This window comes from Leopardus geoffroyi, chromosome X, assembly GCF_018350155.1.
Source record: "Leopardus geoffroyi isolate Oge1 chromosome X, O.geoffroyi_Oge1_pat1.0, whole genome shotgun sequence".
NCBI classification, from domain to species: domain Eukaryota; kingdom Metazoa; phylum Chordata; class Mammalia; order Carnivora; family Felidae; genus Leopardus; species Leopardus geoffroyi.
This window is the reverse complement of record NC_059343.1, coordinates 97,565,658-97,586,918: the sequence shown is the minus strand read 5'-3', so window position 1 is coordinate 97,586,918 and position 21,261 is coordinate 97,565,658. Positions and strand designations below refer to the sequence as shown.

General features: G+C 44.1%; 1 long non-coding RNA gene across 1 annotated transcript; it reads left to right on the top strand.

Moving 5' to 3' along the window:
- Positions 1 to 11,089: 11,089 nt before the first annotated feature.
- LOC123594813 lies at positions 11,090 to 17,820 on the top strand. Its single transcript, XR_006710889.1, has 3 exons — positions 11,090 to 11,807; positions 16,849 to 17,126; positions 17,646 to 17,820. It is a non-coding gene; the product is annotated as an uncharacterized LOC123594813 (long non-coding RNA).
- Positions 17,821 to 21,261: the final 3,441 nt, after the last annotated feature.

Here is a 21,261-nt window from a genome sequence, read left to right as displayed (position 1 = left end):
CACAAAGCCCATTTTAAAATGAAGCGTTGGGGCGCCTGGGTGGCTCAGTCGGTTAAGTGTCCGACTCTTGATCTTGGCTCAGGTCATGATCTCACGATTCGTGGAATGGAGCCCTGTGTCAGGCTCTGCACTGACAGTGCGGAGCCTACTTGGGATTCTCTCTCTCTCCCTCTGTCTCTGCTCCTCCCCTGCTCGTGCTCTCTCTATCTCAGAATAAATACATAAACTTAAAAACATTAAAACGAAGTGTTGACTATCTCATGCACTTCATTGGATACTGTACTGAAAGTGAACAACAGAATGATTATAAGTGTATTTGTTGACCCTCAGGATTGCATGGCTAACTGTGGCTCGCTGCTGTTGTCTGGCCTCACCAAAGAACATTGTACCACATATCACTAGCCTGAGAAAAGATCCAAATTCAAGATTTAAAGTACGATGTCTATGGAACGTGTATCACTTTTGTACCATTGTGTAATGTAAAAATCGTAAGTCTAACCATCGGAAGTTGGGGACCATCTGTATCTCATTCTTTTCTGTGTTCAGCAGATGTTCTTCTATAAGCACTGATACTGACAACCTGGAAAACATAAACAAGTTTCCTTGCTTTTAAAAATGTGTGAGGGCACCTAGGCAGCTCAGCGGGTTAAGCGTCTGACTCTTGATTCTGGCTCAGGTCATGATCTCGCCGTCGTGAGATCAAGCCCTGTGTGGGGCTCTGTGCTGGAGCATGGGGCCTGCGTGAGATTCTCTCTCTCCCTCTGTCCCTCCCCTGCTCATGCACTCTCTCTCTTTCTCAAAAAAAAAAAAAAAAAAAAGATTATATATTATATTATACATTATTATTTTGGCCAGTACTCTTTATGTCAAAAGGCATCATGACAGCAATTAAACATTTTTTGTTTCTTAAGTAATAAAAGTTGTCTCTCAGTCTGCTGTGCTTGATAATAAGTTGGTATCACACACTGGGTAGTGCTTGTCCACTTTCAATTATGTAGTGCTTAGGGCAGAACCTAGGTTGACCTTGGAATACCCATGTGGGGGCATTGACCCAACTTGACCTGGTAAAGTTAGTTAGCCCTACGAGGATCACAGCTGAAGATAACAGAGGTATATCCCAAATCTGCCACTGACTACAAGAGACTTACATTTCAGTACTAGGGATATGCGTCTAGATGCCAGAGTGATGTGAATTGTAGATATCACGTAAAAAATTCCAGTGCTTCTATGGAAAACTAATTATTTACTGAACAAAGAGGTGTTAGTTAATGTATTGTGGTATCTTACCATTGGGAATCTGACAAATAATGGATTTTGTAGAATTAAAATGATCGATAGAGTTCTTCCAGCTCAACTTTTTAAGTCAATGTAATACATGGTAGCAGAGCTCAGAACTCAGGTCAGCCCGGTGTGCTTCCATGACGTCACAGTTCCTCTGATTCCTGTTTTGTTTTGTTTTGAACTATGGCAGTCCTCTAATTCAATGGGATTTGAGTCACGTAGGGGAAAGGAATGTCTGTGTATTAAGCAGTGCTTGATCGGAGGTGAGGTTGTGGCAACCAACCTAAAACGTTTTATCTTTGTGGATCAGCCACGTCTTTACTTCTCCTTGTATGTATTTACATACAGAACACAGAAAGTGTGGATTATTCAAGTGACTGCTGAATCCACGAGGAATTTTTTTTTTTGTTTTCTAAGTAGGCTTCACGCCCCGGGGGGAGCCCAATGCTGGGCTTCAACTCACGACCCTGAGATCAAGACCTGAGCTGAGATCAAGAGTCGGTTGCTTCACTGGCTGAGCCACCCAGGTGCCCCTGCGAAGAAACTATCGATGTCAGAATGTCACAGATCTAAACGTTAAGGAGTGTGTGAGGGGGGTTGGTAGTCACACTTTAAGGGTATGGAAATTAAGCAATGGAGCTCTTCTCGCTCTTTCTTCCTCACCCCCTACTAAACCCCTCATGTATAAAATCTTAGAAATGGTACCTACTTCAAAGTGGTGAATGGAACTCAAGGCAAACTTGAGACAAGAGGTAATCTTTTAAAAAACATTTTTTTTTTAACATTTATTATTGAGAGAGACAGACAGAGCATGAGCAGGGGAGGGGCTGAGAGACGGGGAGACACAGAATCTGAAGCAGGCTCCAGGCTCCGAGCTGTCAGCACAGCGCCCGACGCGGGGCTCGAACTCTCAAACCGCGAGATCATGACCTGAGCCGAAGTCGGATGCTTAACCGACAGAGCCACCCAGATGCCCCAAATCTTTTCTAAAAAGTCATGAGAATGCAATTTTGTCTCAAAAGGTTTGAAAGAAATTGACTTTTATTAAGAATAGCACCCAGTTAGGGGCGCCTGGGTGGCTCAGTCAGTTGAGTGTCCGATTTCGGCTCAGGTCACGATCTCACGGTTCAAGGGTTCGAGCCTCGCATCGGGCTCTGTGCTGACAGCTCAGAGCCTGGAGCCTGCTTCAGATTCTGTGTCTCCCCCTCTTTGCCTCTCCCCTGCTCACACTTTGTCTCTCTCTCTCTCTCTCAAAAATAAACATTAAAAAAAAAAAGAATAGCACCGAGGGGCGCCTGGGTGGCGCAGTCGGTTAAGCGTCCGACTTCAGCCAGGTCACGATCTCACGGTCCGGGAATTCGAGCCCCGCGTCGGGCTCTGGGCTGATGGCTCAGAGCCTGGAGCCTGTTTCCGATTCTGTGTCTCCCTCTCTCTCTGCCTCTCCCCCGTTCATGCTCTGTCTCTCTCTGTCCCCAAAATAAAAATAAACGTTGAAAAAAAAAAAAAAAAGAATAGCACCAAGCTAGAAACAAATAGTATTCTTAAACAATTAAAATATTTAGAATGATCAGTGCCTTTTTCAAATCGTGTCTCAACTTTTCTTTTTATCACAATCCTAAATGGTATAATACTGAGGTTTTATAATTCTAAAGAGATTAAAATAGCTTAAAATGGGAGTTAGATAATGTCATACTTAATATTGTAAACCTGTTTTTCTGATTTTTAAAACAGCATATAATCATTGTAGAACACTTTCAGACACATAGGAAATTATAAAAATGAAAATAAAACTCACTCACAATCCCAACCCCTTTTGTGTTACCTGATGTTAATGTGAAATCCACATATAAAAGTAATTATAGGTTTAACTTTTTTTTTAATGTTTATTTATTATTGAGAGAGAAAGAGAATGTGCGAGTGGGGGAGGGGCAGAGAGGGAGACAGAGGATCCGAAGCCGGCCCTCTGCTGAGAACAGAGAGCCCGATGCGGGGCTCGAACTCATGAACCATGAGATCATGACCTGAGCTGAAGTCAGAAGCTTAACCGACTAAGGAGCCCCAGGCATACCTTATTTTATTGCACTTCACAGATAATTGCGTTTTTTACAAATCGAAGGCTTTTGGCAACCCTGCATCAAGCGAGTCCATTGGCGCCATTTTTCCCACAGCATTTGCTTACTGCATGTCTCTGTGTCCCATTTTGGTAATTCTCATGACATTTCCAATTTTTCATTATTATTGTATTTCTTTTTTTTTTCCATTATTATCGTATTTCTTGTGATCTTTGACCAGTGATCTTTGATGTTACTATTGTAATTGTTTTGGGGCACCACATATCACACCCATATAAGACAGTGAACATAATTGATAATCAACTCTACTGACGGGCGGTTCCTGTCTCTCTCCTTCTCCTGGAGCCTCCTTATTCCCTGAGACACTACAATATTGAAATTCGACCAATTAATAACCCTACAGTGGCCCGTAACTGTTCAAATGAAACAAAGAATCACGTGTCTGTCCCCTTCAATCAAACGGTAGAAATGATTAAGTTCAGCGAGGGAGGCGCGTCTTAAGCCGAGACAGGCTGAAAGCTAGGCGTCTTGCAGCAGACAGTTAGCCTCATTGTGAATGCAAAGAAAAGGTTCTTGAAGGAAATTAAAAGTGCTACTCCAGTGAACACACGAATGGGAAGTAAGCAATACGGCCTATTGCTGATGTGGAGAAAGTGTTAGTGGTCTGGACAGAAGCTCGAAGCAGCCACAGTAGTCCCTTAAGCCAAAGCCCGATCCAGAGCAAGGCCTTAACTCTCTGCAGTTGTGTGGAGGCCGAGAGAGGTGAGGAGGCTGTGGCAGGAAAGTTGGAAGCTAGCAGAGGTCGGTTCGCGAGGCCATCCAGAAGATCCAGCTAAGATCAGGAATGCAGAGGCTACACCAAACAACAGATCTGCAGTGTGGACTCTGAGACAGCCTTCTGTCGGAAGAAGATGCCATGTGGGACTTTCGCGGCTAGAGACGAGAAGTCAGTGCCCGGCGTCAAAGCTGCAAAGGACAGGCCGACTCTAATTATTAGAGGCGAATGTAGCCAGTGACTTTAAGTTGAAGCCGGTGCTCACGGGCCGTTCCAGAAACCCCAGGGCCTTCAGAATTCTGCGAAATCCACTGTGCCTGTGCTCTTTAACAGGAATGACCAAGACTGGATGGCGGCACGTGTGTTTACAAGGTGGTTTGCTGAATGTCTGAAGCCCACCGGGGAGACCTACTGCTCCGAAAGAAAAGATTCCGTTCAAAATAGTACTGCTCGTTGAAAATGCGCCCGGTCACCGACGAGCTCTGGTGAAGATATGCGAGATGCACGTTGTTCTCGTGGCCGGTGTGCAGCCCTGGGGTCAAGGAGTCATTTTGACTTTGAAGCCTCGTTATTATTTAAGCCACACATCTTGTAAGGCTCTAGCTGCCATAGATAGGGATTCCTCTGACGCATCTGGGCAAAGTCCGTTGAAAACCCTCTGGAAAGGATTTGCCATTCTGGATGCCATTAAGAAAGAACCCTTGCGATGCACGACAGGAAGTCAACACGTCAACATAAAAAGGAGTTGGGAAGAAGTTGATTCCAACCCTCATGGATGCCTCGGAGGGCTTCAAGGCTTCAGTGGAGGAAGTAACAGCAGACGGGGTGGAAATAGCAAGAGAAGTAGAATCGGAAGTGGAGCCTGAAGATGACACTGAATTGCTACAATCTCGTGATCAAACTTGAACAGACGGGCAGTTTGCTCCTTCTGGATGAGGAGAGAAAGTGGTTTCTTGAGAGGAAGAGGGAGGCAAACCATAAGAGACTCTTAAATGTAGAGAACAAACTGAGAGTTGATAGCAGGGAGGTGTGTGGGGGGATGGGCTAAGTGGGTGATAATATGAAGAAGGCACTTTTCGGGAAGAGCACTGGGTGTTATATGAAAGTGATGAGTCACTAAATTCTACTCCTGAAACTAGATGTTAACTAACTTGAATCTAATTAAAAAAACAACAACAACACGGGGCGCCCGGGTGGCTCAGTCGGCTAACCGTCGGAATCTTGACATCGGCTCATGGTCATGATCTCACGGTTCATGAGTTCAAGCCCCGCATCAGGCTCTGCACTGAGAGCGTGAAGCCTGCTTGGGACTATGTCTCCTCTCTCTCTGCTCCTCCCCCGCTCACTCTCTGTCTCTCTCAAAACAAATAAAAATAAACTTAAAAAAAAAAAAAGCAACAAAAAAACAACACAGCAACTTTGAAAAAAAGAAGAAATCTGCTTCTGGTGAAGATGTTGAGATTGCTGAAATAACGGCAAGGGCTTTAGAATATTACATATGTTTAATTGATAAAGCAGGTGCAGGGTTTGAGAGAATTGACTCCAATTTCGAAAGGAGTTCTAGCGTGGGTAAAATGCTATCAAACAGGATCTCATGCTACAGAGAAATTGTTTGTGAAAGGAAGAGTTCATTGATGTGGCAAACTTCATCATTGTCTTATTGTAAGAAATTGCCATGGTCACCCAAACCCTCAGCCACCACCGTCCTGATCAGTCAGCAGCCATGCGTCATTGAGGCAAGACCCTCCACCAGCAAAAAGATTATAACTTGCTGGAAGTTCAGATGACAGCTAGCATTGTTTAGCCATAAAGTATTTTTAAATCAAGACGTGTACATTTTTTAGACATAGTGTTATTGCACACTTAATAGACTCCAGTATAGCATAATATGCACTGGAAACCAAAAAAATCAATTTAATTCACCTTATTGCTATGTTTGGTTTATTGTGGTGCTCTGGAAACGGACCCAGAACATCTCTGAGGTCTGCCTCTACTTGAGAAATAGTAAACATTGAAATTCTCGTAGGAAAACCATGGGCTAAATCCACAAAGTAGAATGATCATTTGGCTTCTAGGAACACACATGCCATCCGCCCCAGGCAGACAGGAAGTGTGGCACAGCAGACGGCACGAGAGTTGCTGACCAGCAGGGTGATCTTTAGGTTCTGACAGCTGATAGGACAGATTGTCATTGTTTAGGCCACTGTGGTGGCAGTGCAGTCTCATTCTGGAACGAATCTCTTATTCTGACTCTCTCTGTCCTCCCATCTCACCTTAACTTTAGCCAGTCAACATCTATTTTTGAGCAGAACTGAGCTAGGCATTAGATAGAGATGGAGAATAGAGAAGTCATCAAAATAGGGCAGGATCCATGCCTTCATGATGACTAAAAACTAACAGCACTAAGCCTTCAGTAACTACACCAATAAATATAGTCATAGGATAGGTGCCGTTCTGTGATTTCCATTCTTTTTTTTTTTTTAACGTTTTATTTATTTTTGAGACAGAGAGAGACAGAGCATGAACGGGGGAGGGTCAGAGAGAGAGGGAGACACAGAATCTGAAACAGGCTCCAGGCTCTGAGTGGTCAGCACAGAGCCCGACGCGGGGCTCGAACTCACGGACAGCGAGATCATGACCTGGGCCGAAGTCGGACGCTTAACCAACTGAGCCACCCAGGCGCTCCTGTGATTTCCATTCTGAACACTCTCTCCTTTTTATGTAATTAAAACACTGCGATATAATTTGCTATATAATCTATTATATACTGGATAGTCCTGTGCACACAATACATTTATCCATTAATACACAAGGTAGTATACACAAACCATCCATATTGTGTTTTATGGGAAATGTAAATGATTTAAAATTTTTTTTTAAATATTTATTTATTTTTTGAGAGAGAGAGAGACAGAGCACAAGCAGGGGAGGGGCAGAGAGAGAGGGGGACAGAATCCGAAGCAGGCTCCAGGCTCTGAGCTGTCCACACAGAGCCTGACGTGGGGCTTGAACTTGTCAACTGCGAGATCATGACCTGAGCCGAAATCGGACGGTTAACCAAATGAGCCACCCAGGCACACTTAAATGATGTTTAATGGCAATTTTGAGTCTGCTATTTTCACCTCACATGCTGGTTTTAGAACCTAACCCGTGGGTGAGCTGGGAGCTTCCCTATGACAAGTGTTGCTAGGCAAGAACACGGGTGCAAAGAGCGACGATAACCGCTGGACCCTATTTAGATAGAGAAAGCAGTAAAGGCTTACTCTTCTGCTCTTTGCCCATTTTTGGTAGATTCTCAGAGACCCTAATTGGGTCATTACGAAGATCAGGAGCAATTGTCCTAAAACACAGCTCCAAGGCAGCAGCGCAGCTTTGCGAGGAAAAGAAAGAAGATAAGAAGTGGAAAATCGCACAGATATCCCAGGCAGTGGTGCTGAACTGGCTCAGAAATGTTCAGCCTTGCTCCTACAGAGCTGTTCTTTGTTCCACGTCTGATTTCTTCTACATGAATAATTCCCATTCTTGTGTTCAGATGCAACAATCCAGCCTTCATTGTCATGACTAAAATAAAAAATGACAAGCATTGAATTTTCACAGCAATTAGCTCTATGTTTTGTTTTTTTTTTCCCCCATTTTTTGAGCATATACAGACAAGAGAGGCAGAGCAGTAATATGGAAGAGAGTGAATCCTGCGTTGTTGTTGTTTTTTTTTTTTTAAACATCCCCAGCCCCCACAGAGGCCCAGGGCATGAGGATTTTTTTTTTTAAGTTTATTTACTTATTTTGAGCGAGACAGAGACAGCACGAGTGGAGGAGGGGCAGAGAGAGAGGGAAAGAGAGAGAGAATCCCAAGCAGGCTCCACACTGTCAGTGCAGAGCCCGATGCAGGGCTCGAACTCACGAAGCCGTGAGACCGCGATCTGAGCTGCAAACCCAGACTTGGACGCTCAATCGACTGCCCCCCACCCTGAATCCTGAATTTAATGGGAGACAGCTGTTTTGGCAGTAAGGCAGAATGATGGAGGCTGGATTTCAGACTGATTTCTTTTCCTTTTTTTCGATTTCAGATTTAACCTTTGCTCTGTGTGGAAGAAACATCTGTTAAGAAGATCAGATTTTATGTGGTTAAAATAACCGCAACAACTTTATCAGGGTTTCTTTAATCTTTGCTGATACTCGCCATTTCAGAGACTCTCAGCCCCATCTGCTTTGATTGTACCCCAAAAGGCCTGATAAGATCAACTCAGATAATGTGCTAAGCAGCCTTTTGTTAACTGTAAAAATGTTTTAGGAAGATAAGGTGTTATTACCCTTCATTTATTTCATAAATATTTATTGAGAGACTGTCCCGAGCCGGGAATTGTGGTAGATGCTGGGGAACGTGTAGAGAATGAATCAGGCAGAGCGCTAGCCCAACTTCTCCTGGAGCTTATATTCCAGAGTAGGGGTGACAGCCAGTAACCAAGAATATAGGATAAATTCTGGAGACCTCGCTCCATCATCTAGATAACTCGCTCTTTAAAACACCTCTCAAACACTAGTTCCTTCCATAAGTAGTCCCTGGGTCCCCTTCTGTCCTTCCCACCATGAAGTGTGCACATCTCCATCACAGCTCTTACTTCACTATAGTGTGAACGGGCCAGGTTTATCTCCCTATCTATTGTGTCATGTTGTGAGCTCCTCAATGGCAGGTAACATTTCCTATTATCTCCTTGGTACCTGTGATGCCTGCCTTGCACATAGCATGTACTTAATTAATATTTCTCACAATGGAGCCATTAAGGCATGGTGGTTAATCGTGGCCCTGACATCATAGACTCTCAGTCCAGACCCATAAAATAGGAAGTGATATCTACAATCATACAGTCTAGCCCACCCTTTATATATGAGGAACTCGAGCTTCAGTGGTATGATATATGACCCTGGGCAAAGCAAATCATCATTCTGTGTCTCAGCATCTGCAACTGTTAGGTAGAATGAGAATTTTCGAGCTGAATGAAATTCAGAATGGTCCAAATACTCCATTTGAGAGGTGATTAAAATGAGAAACAGAAAGATTAAGCAACTCTTCTAAAAGTCTCACAGCAACTTAGGAGAAGAACCGAGAACAGATCAGATGTTCTGGAACACATAGTAATTCTCTTGTCACATTTCCTTGTTTCTTCTCCCCATAAGCTTGGGTAGTATCACAAGAAGGCCGTGAAGTTACGGGGAAACAATAGATATGAATACTGTGGATGGAGTATGAATTAGTGCTACCACTCTGGAAAAAACGCTTTGTTATTATCTGGTAAAAATCCTTGTCCATTATGACCCAGGGGTTCAACTCTCAGGAATACACCCTAGCATTCTCGGACTTGTACGTACTTAGGCATACAAAAGAATATTCAGAAGAGCTTTATGAATAACATTAGAAAACAAAACAAGAAACAATCCCAATGTCTATTCACGGCATGGCTAGATAAACGGAAGCATACACATAAAGTGGAATATGATATAGCAAAGAAAACAAGTCTCAAATATAATGTTGAGTGAAAAAAAAAAGCCTAGAGGACTACAGTCAGTATCATTTATAGAAAAATTCAATTATGAGCAAACCTAAGCAATATAGGTTGTAAAGCAATAAATAGCAATAAGAGATCAACAAACACAAAATACTGAAAGTTCTAGTGTAACATCAATATTCAGCCCAAACTAACTATCACCGTTATGGAATGACCTTGTGAGATGCAAGAATAAACCTGAAACTTCCTAATTAAAAATGATTATTGCTATACTTCCATTAATAAGCATTTTATTATCCACGGAGTTTTAGTTTTAGATCCAGAACCGGCCAATGTTTTTGAGGAAAACATCATCAGTTGCTAGATTGCCCCCATGGACACTGAACTGCACACTTAGGAAACTAAATGGATACTGTCAACTGAGGTCAGGGCAGAAAGAAGCTATTTTTAGGATGCCTCCATTTTCTTCAATATTTTCTTCATTACAGGGGCGCCAGGCTGGCTCAGTTGGAAGGGCATGTGACTCTTGATCTCAGGGGTTGTGAGTTCAAGCCCCATGTTGGGTGTAGAGGTTACATAAATAAATAAAACTTAAAAAAATTTAATGGTTATTCATTTTAAGAGAGCATGTGCGTGTGCGTGCACACACACACGTGCATGCATGGGCTCGTGTGTGCAAGGGGAAGAGGAGCAGAGAGAGGGAGAGAGAGAATCCCAAGCAGGCTCTGCGCTGATAGCCCCGATGCGGGGTTCCATCTCGCTAACCATGAGATCATGATCTGAGCTGAAATCAAGAGTTGGACACTTAACCGACTGTGCCACCTGGGCGCCTCCCCCACAAAATATTTTCTTCATTACATTTTTTATCTTCTCTGTGACGTAGGAGATTGAAGATGGTTTGTTGTGGATGTGGCTTTGACAGATTTGGGAGGTTTTCTCCCTTGTGAAATTTTGAGGTGACAAAGTTACCTAAAAAAGATTCCATTTTTAATTCACCTTTATAAAATGTAAAGCATTCGCAAATAGAGCTTCTCTTTGAAGAGCTGTGGCCTAAGTGGATTTAGATACCTGAAAATTAAATTCAGCCCTCAGAGATCATTTTGTTTCATGTTGGAAATACAGGAACACCAAACAATTAAAAAAATATGGTAATCATTAAACATTCAAACCTACACTATTTGGCCTTGAATTATTATTTAATTTTTGTAAAATTAGCTCAAAAAGTTTATCATTCTCCTCATAGATTAATCTAGTGAATGCACTCTCTTAATATTTATAGTCTCAATCTATTTTTCTGTTTAACTATTTGACATTCATAATAATTGTGCTTGCACATAAATTTAACAGATCATTTATATATCAATCATTTATTAGTGTAGCATTTTACTCTTGCAATAATAAGGGAATTTTTAGTCCAAATATCATCTAGAATACTTACCTGTATCTGAAACAGAATATTTTGATATTCATAATAATTCCAAATGCTGTGCCTCGATCGTGCACATCAGAAAAGCTGAAAAGATGTTGATGTGGGCATTTGCTATTCAGTCTTCCAAAGACCTAGACCAAAACCAAAACCAAGTAACAGATAGGGTACAGATATGGAGGCCACAGGCTTGCTTTCAACATCTCTTGGATGGACAGTGGGTTCACAGGTGTTGTGACTGTGTCTTCTAATTTACATATACGTTGCAGAGATTTCTTTGAAGCTTCCCGGTGTTTAATAATTAAAATTTCACTCCCTCACTGTAAATTATTCCGAAGAAGGCTTAATGAGCCAAGCATAGTAACATTTATTAGCTTAACAACACCATTCATATTTCCACTGAACTTCCTGGATGTAAAAGAAAATTTATGCAGGAATTGGTCGATTGCCTTTGGGAAAAGTATTAATAATGTCTTCCTGTTGGTGTTTATGGGCTCAAGGACATAAAGAATGTGAGGCAACCAAGGACTTACCACATAATGATCCCTTTTCTCCTTTTTCTTTCTTTCTTTCTTTCTTTCTTTCTTTCTTTCTTTCTTTCTTTCTTTCTTTCTTTTTTTCATCAGGGTCTCATGACAAGAGATGTTCTGTTTTAGTGGGAGATCACTGATTCTGTAACTACTAAGCAGTGAGGAGACTTTCTTTGAGAGTTTGCTGTGGCCCCGGGGAACTTAAATGCCCCCAAACTAGTAAGTAGGAAGGGTCTATGGTGAGTATTCCCTTGGTACCATGAGAAGTAGTAAAAGTGGCTACATTATTGGCAGGGATTGTTGGAACAACAGGGTGTTGGGCTCAAAGGACGCTGCCGCTGAGTCCTGGCTCTTAGGACAATTTGCTCAATGTCTCTGAGCCTCCATTTTTACTTCTCCGACATAAGGGCTAGAATGGGTTTTATCTCAGTGTCGTCATGAGGATTGAATGAGACAAAGCCTGCAAAGTACTTACCGCCTTGCCTGATACAAATGGACTCAGTAAACATCATAAATAGCATTTTATTATCATAGAGGCTAAATTGTTGTCTATTATCTGTAAACTTTATTTATGGCTCTCTTAGGACACTTCACTACTGTCTTTCTTGTGTCGGAGTTATTTACATAAGGCCTAACCTCGTGAACTGAGCTCCTTGGGGGAAAGAATGCTTCATACCCTATAGGACCCAGCACAACGAGGCAGCACTAAGTAGAAGATGAGGCTGAAGTGGAAGCTGTCAAGCATTTTTACCATGGCCAAATTTGGTTTCCATCGTAACTGAATACATGCACACATCATCGAGTTTGGAAAGTTGTGCAAGAGAAACCTTGCTGTAAGCAATGTAGTCTGATCTTTTCTCTCTCTGCCTCTCTCTCTTTCTTATGTTTCGCCTTATTTAAAAAAAAAAAAAAGCCTCATCTTGACCCACTCCATTTGTTTGAAACCTTGCTAATGAGTCTCAACCTGTGGTTTGTAAATCTGTGGGCTAGACCGTGAAGCTGTGTTGGATCTCCCCACCAGAGGCAGGCGTGCAGTTAAGGGGAGGCTAACAGAAATGCGGGGGGCGGGGCCACGTGGCAACTGCTTTGAGGACACTTAGGGACCAAGTGTAAACAGCAGAGTTGAGGCAGACCAAGATGACCCGGGACTGGGTAGGTGAGAGCTTTGACTTGGAAATGCGGAGTTTTGAAGGTGAAAGCATTCAATACAGAGCTAGGTCATTCCAGCTGTTCTATTCTGAAAGAAGGAAAGAGAAAGAAAGAAAGAAAGAAAGAAAGAAAGAAAGAAAGAAAGAAAGAAAGAAAGAAAGAAAAGAGAGAAAGAAAGGAAGAAAGAAAGAAAAAGAAATGAAAGAAAAAGAAAGAAAAGAAAGAGAAGAAAGGAAGAAAGAAAGAAAGGAAAGAAAGAAGAAAGAAAGAAAGAAAGAAAGAAAGAAAGAAAGAAAGAAAGAAAGAAAGAAAGAAAGAAAGAAAGAAAAAGAAAGAAAGAAAAAGAAAAACAGGAACAGGAACAATTCTCTTGAAATGCGGCTGCCAGGACAGAAGGCCAAGTGGACATGGGTCTCTCTTCTGCCCCAGGGACTCGGCTTTTTTCCAGATTTTTGTTTTCCTATCAAAAATAGCTTTTGAGTGATTTTTTAAAAAAAATACAAAGTGAAAGTCTATACAGTGTGCACATGTACACACACACACACACACACTGAACATTAAAAATCCTGCCTGGGGCTCCTGGGTGGCTCAGTTGGTTAAGCGTCCAGCTCTTGATTTCGGCTCAGGTCATGACTCACAGTGCATGGGTTCAAGTCCCACGTCGGGCTCTGCGTTGACAGTGCAGAGCCTGCTTGGGATGCTCTCTCTCCCTCTCTCTCTCCCCTCCCCTGCTCCTGCTCTCTCCCTCTTTCTCTCTCTCTAAATAAATAAATAAATAAACTTTTAAAAAATAAAATAAAATCCTGCTTAGTTGTCTCAATTTGGTGGGTTCACCCACCCTCTCCCTTCCTCCTTCCTTTTTCCTTTACTCAAAACTCCACTTTTTTTTTCCATCGTCTTATCCTTTAAAACACTATTTTGGGGGGCGCCTGGGTGGCGCAGTCGGTTAAGCGTCCGACTTCAGCCAGGTCACGATCTCGCGGTCCGTGAGTTCGAGCCCCGCGTCAGGCTCTGGGCTGATGGCTTAGAGCCTGGAGCCTGTTTCCGATTCTGTGTCTCCCTCTCTCTCTGCCCCTCCCCCGTTCATGCTCTGTCTCTCTCTGTCCCAAAATAAATAAACGTTGAAAAAAAAAAAAAAATTAAAAAAAAAAAAAAAAACAAAAAACAAAAAAAAAAAACACTATTTTGGGGGCGCCTGGGTGGCGCAGTCGGTTAAGCGTCTGACTTCAGCCAGGTCACGATCTCGCGGTCTGTGAGTTCGAGCCCCGCGTCAGGCTCTGGGCTGATGGCTCGGAGCCTGGAGCCTGTTTCCGATTCTGTGTCTCCCTCTCTCTCTGCCCCTCCCCCGTTCATGCTCTGTCTCTCTCTGTCCCAAAAAAAAAATAAATAAACGTTGAAAAAAAAAAAAAAGCAAACTTAAAACACTATTTTGGTCTAAGAGCTTTTGCTTCTACAGCCTCAATTGTTTCATGTCCCAGACCAGTTTACAGTCTCACCTGCAGAGTTGGAACTTCAACTTTCAGTTTCTTTTTGCCGCCGGTTGGTCCTTCTACGTGAGTTAGATTCATCCATTTTTTTTTTTCCCATTCAGTCTATCAATTCGTCGAGCACTTATTATGTGCCAGGCACACGCTACAAGCTACTGAGTTAGCAGTGCACAAAATCAAGTTCCTTAAGGTCACTGAGTGCCCAATTAGGTAGGGCAAGCAGAAACGAATCCTCCTTTCCCACAAAGAAATAAAAGTGGCCGCGCTGATATATGCAATACAGGAAGGGTATGTGATGATTTGACGGGGTTTGTAAGTCTTTGGTCAGAAATGTGTTCTTTGTGGGGGTGAGGTCTGAGCTGAGTGCTGAAGGATAAAGAGCAGTTAGGAAAAAGGAATGGGAGCATTCCAGGCGAGCAGAGCAAAGCCCCGGGGTGGGAGGAAGCAGGTTGAGAGCGGAAGGAACGAAGAGGCTAGTGAAGTGTTAGGAAGGTTCTAGAGAGTAGAGGGGGCAACTCAGTTGTGGCTTCCTGCGGTGTAGAAATTCATGTACTACTTTGTTGTAGCCTCTGTTAGGGAGTTTTGAGTTTATCCTAAAGACAATGTCAGTCAATTGGAAGGTTCTGTGGGTACTAGCACATAGTGGCAGTGGGGGGATATGATCACCTTGAATTTGGCAAATGCCACTTTGGCTACAGTGTGGAGAATGAATGGGTGGCTGGGTAAGCATGAGTAGAGATAAAATGTACAAAGCTATCATTTGTGTTCTGCTTACTGTGTGCTAAGCATCATTGTAAGGGTTTTCATACATATTGTGGGGTTTTTTTTAAGTTTATTTATTTTGAGAGAGAGAGAGAGAAAGCACAAGTGGGGGAGGGGCAGAGAGAGAGACAGAGAGAGAGAGAGAGACAATCCCAGGCAGGCTCCACATCATCAGCACACAGCCGGATGCGGGGCTGGAACCCACAAACCCTGAGATCATGACCTGAGCCGAAGTTGGATGCTTAACCGACAGAGCCCCCCGGGCACCGCTATGCATATTGTTACTGAAGCTTCACATCTTGTAAGGTAGTTAGTTATTATCCCCACATAACCTGTGAGGAAACTGAAGCTCAGAGAACTGAAGAGACTTGCCCAACATCACACAGCTGGAATGTGGCAGAGGTGGGATTTTATCCCAGGAGGCTGCCCCATCGTCAAGGCCAGAGGTGATGATGGTGTCTTGGGCCAGACCAGTGGGGACAGGGAGCAGTGAACACATTAACGAGATATTCGGCAGCTGAAATTGATAGTAATTCACGGTGACTGGGACGCGGGGGGGAAAAGGAAATGTTAAGGAAAATGTTTAAATCTCTGATGCGTACAACTGAGTGGCTGGTGGTATATTCACTGAGATGGGGAATACCAAAAGACGGCGAAAGGCGCTTTGCAAGAGACACAGGGGCGGCCGCAGAGGCAGCAGGTGAACCAGGAGTCTGTAACATGGGAAGCTTGGAGGGGTGGGGCGGGGCAGGAGATGATTCAACAAGCAGTGATGGGGCCCAGCATAGACTGCTGCTGGGTGGGGGGTGATTTGTCGCGTTCTCAAAGGTGTCAAACTCAAGATGCCCTTTGGTTAGGATGTCCACCGCAGGCTGCTGCCGCTGTGGCATTCTTGAATGAAATTACCATCAAGTGCTGCCTATTTCGTGGCCTTATTGCTTTTCTTCCTCCACGGTCAGGGGCTACCAGCTCTCCCACTGCTCTCTGCAGTTCAATCCTGCCTGAGCCCCTGGACCAATTCTGACTTTATTTATTTATTTATTTATTTGTGATTTTATTTATTTATGATTTTATTTTTAGAAAGAGGGTGCACATGTGAGCGGGGGAGAGGGGCAGAGAGAGAAGCGGGGGTTGGGGGGGAATTTCAAGCAGGCTCCCTACTCGGCATGAAGCCCGACGTGGGGCTTGATCCAACAACTCTGGGATCATGACCTGAGCCGAAATCAAGAGTCCGATGCTCGACCCACTGAGCCACCCAGGTGCCCCCCCCACCACCACATTTTGATTTTAGACAGGAGAAAGCCAGCCAGTTCCAGCCTAGCCGTCCAGGTTTCAGTATTGTAACGGTTATTATTCCTATCCTAACCTTGTTTCCCGTTTCTGGAAACACGGCTTCTTGGCTTTTTAAAAATGTATTTGGGGGCGTCTGGGTGGCTCAGTCGGTTACGCATCTGGCTCTAGATTTCGGCTTAGATCATGATCTCATGGTTTGGGAGTTCGAGCCCCACATTGGGCTCCATGCTGACAGTGTGGAGCCTGCTCGGGATCCTGTCTCCCTCTCTCTGCCCCTCCCCTACTTCTCTCTCTCTCTCTCTCAGAGTAAGTAAATAAACTTGGAAAAATGTATCTGAGTTTTTGTTTCAGCCAGGTAAAATAATGGCTGTGAAAATGCTTTGCAAACAACAGAATTTACTGTATGTAAAGCTTCTAGGACAGGCAATGAATACGCAGCAGATTTTCAGTAAATAGCAGCTATTACTACGTGGACCATCGCTTGGTTGCCGCAGGTAGCAAACCAAGTCACAAAGAGTGGAGTTGGATTGCAGTATCTTTTCAAGGAATGACCTTTTCCTGCCTTTCAGAGACCCTCTTGCCTCGCACACGACGTGTTGCCCCTCTGTCAGATTTTTGACTTCGATCAGCTCGCGCCTTTTCCCAACGTGGTTCATGAGGTGGCAGGTGGAATATTCAAAAAGAGCCTGGCTTCTGGAATCAGACAGCTTTGCATTTGAGTCCTGATGGCATGACCTTAGGAAAGGCACTTAAGCTTTCCCCAGTTTCCTCAACTGTGACATCGTGAGGACCTCCTATGCCCTGAAGGACCGAACTAAGCCAAACACACAAAGGCACCTGGCCACGGGTTGGTATTCATTAACTACAAGCTTCTTTTTCCTTTCCTTCCTCCTTCCACGTGCCTCATCATAGCTGTTCTCAGACACTCATTCTGAAGGTCTCATTTTACTATCATAAACAAGTCCCATGACTTAGGGGTGTGCTCTAAACTTTGATCTATTTTATTCTTGTGCGCACTAATGGGCCACATTAACTTTCAGACCACCAGGATCATGTGTGACTAATTATTGCTGGACTAGCCCAGTTAATATTAACTGACAGTTGACTATGGGAAAGGCACCCCAGGAAATATGAATCTACCCCATTCCTGACTCTTTGTGTTGGGCTGAGTTACCTCCCCTTCTTTTCAACACTCCCTTGCGGACCTATGAAGCCAGCCCCAAGAGCTGTCTGCCTTTCCAAGGCAATTGCTATGGCTTCTCTTCCCACTAATTCAGCCGGATTTGATTTTGCTAGATCTTGTCTCCCTGGTTCTCTCCTGGAGGTGCATTCTGATATTGATTGTTTCCATCTCTAACTCCCGCAGGACTTGATCTTTTCCCGAACTTTCTCCTTGGCATTTGGACGTTGGCTGCCTGGCATCCTTTCGGGCTTGGCTAACCACTTTGGCCCCAGAGTTTCCTATCGCCTCAGGTGAGAATACTTCCCTCTTCACCCTGGTTTCCTGCCAATGGGCTCCCAACACCTGCCCAAGTCTGAATTCTGTCTCAGTCAGTCATTGGTGGTGGAGGGTGAGGGTGGAGTGAGAGTAGGTGAGTGTTAACCAATAAAAATTCGATACAGCTTGCTGCCCTTAGGGAGCTCACAGTCCATTTGAAGAAGATAAAGAGGTCAACATTTTTTTTTTTTTAATTTTTTTTTTAACGTTTATTTATTTATTTATTTATTTATTTTTCAACGTTTATTTATTTTTGGGACAGAGAGAGACAGAGCATGAACGGGGGAGGGGCAGAGAGAGAGGGAGACACAGAATCGGAAACAGGCTCCAGGCTCTGAGCCATCAGCCCAGAGCCTGACGCGGGGCTCGAACTCATGGACAGCGAGATCGTGACCTGGCTGAAGTCGGACGCTTAACCGACTGCGCCACCCAGGCGCCCCAAGAGGTCAACATTTTTAAAAAGGCAAGGAATGAACAGTAAATATCAAATAATTACTGGTATCAATTTAAGTTAATATTAAAACTGCCATCCGGTATTTTTAAAAACGTACAGCGGCCAAAAAGAAAGTATTTTTTGGAGGTGCCTGATGTACAAACTAGGCTCTCTCTGGGACAATCTAGTTGAATATAATGAATAGATACTTTAACAATAATTTTATATCCAGTTTTTCTTAGTTTTTCACTAAAAAAATATTTTTGTAGCTCATTTTCCCCTTAAGATCACCGTTTTAGAATATGTGATTCCGACACAAAGAAAGCCCCTTTGCAATGGGGTGAAAATAACTGACGCTTATCAGCAGAAATATCATGATTGTATTGTTGTTGACAATGTACACTTTTCAGAGTTTTGTTCTACAAGCTGTGGCTTGTCAAACTTAAAAGTAAAACAGCCATTTATTTTACCGGCAAATTGGGTTTATTCGGGAAGAGCAGAGGAATTTCAATTCGGGATATGTAAGCTCTGGTAAACCATAGATGAGACTGGGAAACAAAGAACAGGAACTATACAGAGAAAAGGAGGAAGTTGGGAGGCGTTGCTTTGAACAAAACTACTTTGGAGGAAAGCAAGAGTTCAGGGTGGTGATGGTTTCTGATTGGGTGACCTGTGGTAACATTATATTGGCTGAGCTTGTTGCTGGCTGATGAGAAATTCTTTTCCTCCTGCTGGAAAGTAGGAGAAAGTAGAAAATAGTAAAGTAGGTTTTTTCCTATTGTGTATGCAAGGTAGTCCTCTCTCACTCTCACTCTCTCTCTCTCTCTCTTTTTTTTTTTTTATGGGGAGAGAGAGTGAGGGGCTGAGGATCTGAAGCAGGCCCGGTGTGGACAGCAGAGAGCCGATGCAGGGTTCGAACTCACGAACCCCTGAGAACATGACCAGAGCGGAAGTCGGATGCTTAACCGACTGAGCCACCCAAGCGCCTCAGTGTACCTCTTCTTGATGGGGGCTTGTAATTTCTGACTAGTGGTAGCACAGGAGACCGCCCCTGTCTGGCCTCCCGACTCCAATTTAAATGAGGTTTCTTTCATTCAGTTTCATAAGCTGAATGCCCACTCAAATCTGGATGTACTCAGTTCTATAAAAATATTCATCAATCTTACCTTGCATAATGGATAAGTGTGATTGTTAATATTACTATTGAATCATTCGCTTTTACTTCCCCCCCCCCCCCCACCCTTTTCATCTACTGCCATAACCTATGCAAGCTGGCCCAGGCCAGTGGGGAAGCCACAGAACAGTGAGGAAGGACAGGAAAAAAACAGGAGAACTAAACAGTCTATGTATTGGCTCCCAAGGATAAGGAAATCGAAAGGGAATGTGTGCTGGGGAGAAAGCATTCCAAATAGTGTTGCGATATTGTGATTTTTTTTAATGCTTATTTATTTTGAGAGAGAGAGAGAGAGAATGCCTGTGAGCAGGGGAGGGGCAGAGAGAATCCCAAGCAGGATCTGCAGCTGTCAGTGCAGAGCCCAGTGCGGGGCTCGATCTCAAGAACCATGAGATCATGACCTGAGCTGAGATCAAGAGTCAGACACTTCATGGGCTGAGCCACCCAGGCACCCCGATATTGTGATTTCTAATAAGAAATATACATTTGGTCTTCCTGTTTCTGGCATGGAGCTCCTAAAACCCTTGGAATGTCCTGTGAGGAGAGCAATAAAGGTGTCAGTGAAGTGACTTTGGGATCACACCTAAGGATGGGGGTTGGTTGCCTGGTGAACCAACCTTATGATTAGTGGGTTGGAACTTTCAGCCCCACCCCTTGACCTCCAGGGAGGGGAGAGGGCCTGGAGGTTGAATCGATCACCAGTGGTCAATGATTTAATGAGTCATGCCCGTGAAATGAGACCTCTACAATCTCTAGCTGGTCGGTCAGAAGCACAAGTGATAACCTGACCTTGAGGGGGAGGACTTGTGGGAGTGAACCCTCAGCTTGTGGCGACTGATGCTGTCTCTGGGTAGATAGTGTCAGAATTGAGCTGAATTTGTAGGACACCCAGCTGGTGTCCAGAGAATTGCTTATTGGTGTGAGGGAGACCATGACCGCACCCCCCCTCCACACACACACACACACACACACACACACACACACACACACACACTAGAATTAGGTACAAAACCCAAATTAAGTGTTAAAAGGGATGCACTAAACTTCAGCCTTTTTTCAAATGTTGGTTTATTTCTGAGAAAGAGAGAGAGAGAGAGAGAGAGAGAGAGAAAGTGTGTGTGTGTGTGTGTGTGAGAGAGAGAGCAGGGGAGGGGCAGAAAGAGAGGGAGACAGAGAATCCCAAGCAGGCTCTGCCCTGACAGCACGGACCCCACAGAACATGAGATCATGACCTGAGCTGAAATCAAGAGTTGGACACTTAACTGACTGAGCCCCCCAGGTGCCCCACTGCAGCCTTGAAGAACATGTTTAGCGTCAGGCTGATGGTTGCTCTTGGTAGGCTGAAGCAACCCCAGTTTAGGGTAAAGGGAGTGTTTGGGTTCCGGTCAAGTAAGTTGAAGTTCAGGGCAGGCATTGAGCCTCCCATCGAGGAACTGGAATGCAGAGCAAGAATCCAAGGTGGGAGGCCACTTTTCTAGACTGAACAAAGCCGGCGGGGCTTAGAAAACTCCCTGGCTGTGCGTATGCTCTGTATTCACTTCACGGCTGCCAGTTTAAGAAGAGCGATACTTCTCTCAATCATCAATCCTCCAGGGCTCAGGCCTTGGGTCACTGAACCTACCGATTATGGAGTCGTATGCCCGTGTTTAAATTGCCTCAGGGGGGCGCCTGGGTGGCTTAGTCCCTTAGGTGTCCAACCTCGGCTCAGGTCACAATCTCACAGTCCGTGAGTTCGAGCCCCGCGTCGGGCTTGCTGCTGTCAGCACAGAGCCTGCTTCAGATCCTCTCTCTCTCTCTCTCTCTCTCTCTCTCTGCCCTTCCCCCACTCATTCTCTCCTTCTCTCTCTCTGTCTCTCTCTTTTCTCTCTCTTTCAAAA